The following is a 1566-nucleotide window of genomic DNA, read 5'->3' on the forward strand; positions in this document are numbered from 1 at the left end:
TGACGCAATCCCTGTCACACGGTCGGTCGACGATTTCCCCCAGTCAGCCAAGGCCCCATAGCTCCCATTTTTCTCTATGGATTAAAGACAACCAAAGCAATATCAGGGCCCAAAATATGGAGAAAAAAAAAAAGACGCTGAAATCTTTATGGTAGTGACATTTCCTAACACTATTTAGCAGATTTGCGTTATAACTTCATACTTAGAGCATTTCAAACCCGCGAAAACGTGCCGTCCGATGATTCCCTTGGTTTCGCGAGCCCACAAAAACCCTGGCGACGATTTTCAGTAAGTTCTCACATCACAGCGACGCCGTATTTGGACGTCGCTATACATTGCGATGTTTGAACTAATCATGTATAGAAATGACTAGATAGATTGACTTTTAAAATCCGATTTCAGTCGGGCCTTAATATTGCTTGGGTTTCCTTTAATGAAAACGACTCTGACTTCCAATAATCTCAGATATGACGCACGTAAATGATGATTTTGAATGTGGATTATCTGGATTAGATAAAGCTGAATTAACAGGGGAACTTCAACTTATATAGCAACGTTAGTCAGATTAGAATCATTACCCTTGTCTCGCCGTATGCAGTCTCCGGACTGATTGTATAGGACGGTTGGGGCTGGATATGGATACGTATATCGGTCAGCATAGCGAAATTAGATACAATGGTTTTCTTTAAAATACAAAAGAAGAAAAAAAATTATCAAATATCGAACACGGTCTATAATTTGCATATACATGCATGCTGATTTCTTTCCTAATGTTTCCCCATCTTTGTTTCAAAAAATAAAATAAATAAAATAAAAAAGGGAATGGATTACAATTGAAGATAAGTAACCTCTCAATCGCTTTTGGGGGTCTTCACATATTAATTCACACATACACGTACTAGCTAGGTTGCTATTGTTAGACGCCCAAATTATTCTCCGACCAAATTTTCACCCCAGCTCTTACCATCAAATGTGGCGTCTCTGTAACGGTGCATCAAGGTAACACTCATTAGATCATTACTTCAAGGACTGTCGACGTCTTTCGTGTCGTCTAAATGATGAAATCCTGTAATAGGGCAAATAATTTGAAAGTACATTACAAAATTTAGAAAGCTAATCCTACAAATTGATATCAAATTTTGGCACAATCATTTGACTAAACAATGGCTGGTGCTGCTAGATACATGTTAAATCATAATTCGGCATGTAGGCGAGAAAGAAATAGAACTAGAGTTAAGTATTTGTGGTACATATACTTCAGGTCTGCTATGTTAGTCTAGTGATTACGGGGTCTTTTTATGAATATGAATTGGTATTGAATTTTTCTTTTTATTTGAGTTGAATACGTGATAGTTGTGAGCCGATTTGTTAAAAATAGAGAGAACGCTAGCGATCCCCAAAAAACACTCCTCCCAATAAAATGGTATGGCGACCCTGTGACGTCACAATTCAAGATGGCGGCCACCTCACATGCCAATGGTTCCAACAAAGGTTTTGCTACGCAAACCTGTAATTGTCACAAATAAAGTTCCTAGCAAGCTAGAGCTTCTAGTAACCCTTCCATTG

This window comes from Branchiostoma lanceolatum, chromosome 11 (assembly GCF_035083965.1).
Source record: "Branchiostoma lanceolatum isolate klBraLanc5 chromosome 11, klBraLanc5.hap2, whole genome shotgun sequence".
NCBI classification, from domain to species: Eukaryota; Metazoa; Chordata; class Leptocardii; order Amphioxiformes; family Branchiostomatidae; genus Branchiostoma; species Branchiostoma lanceolatum.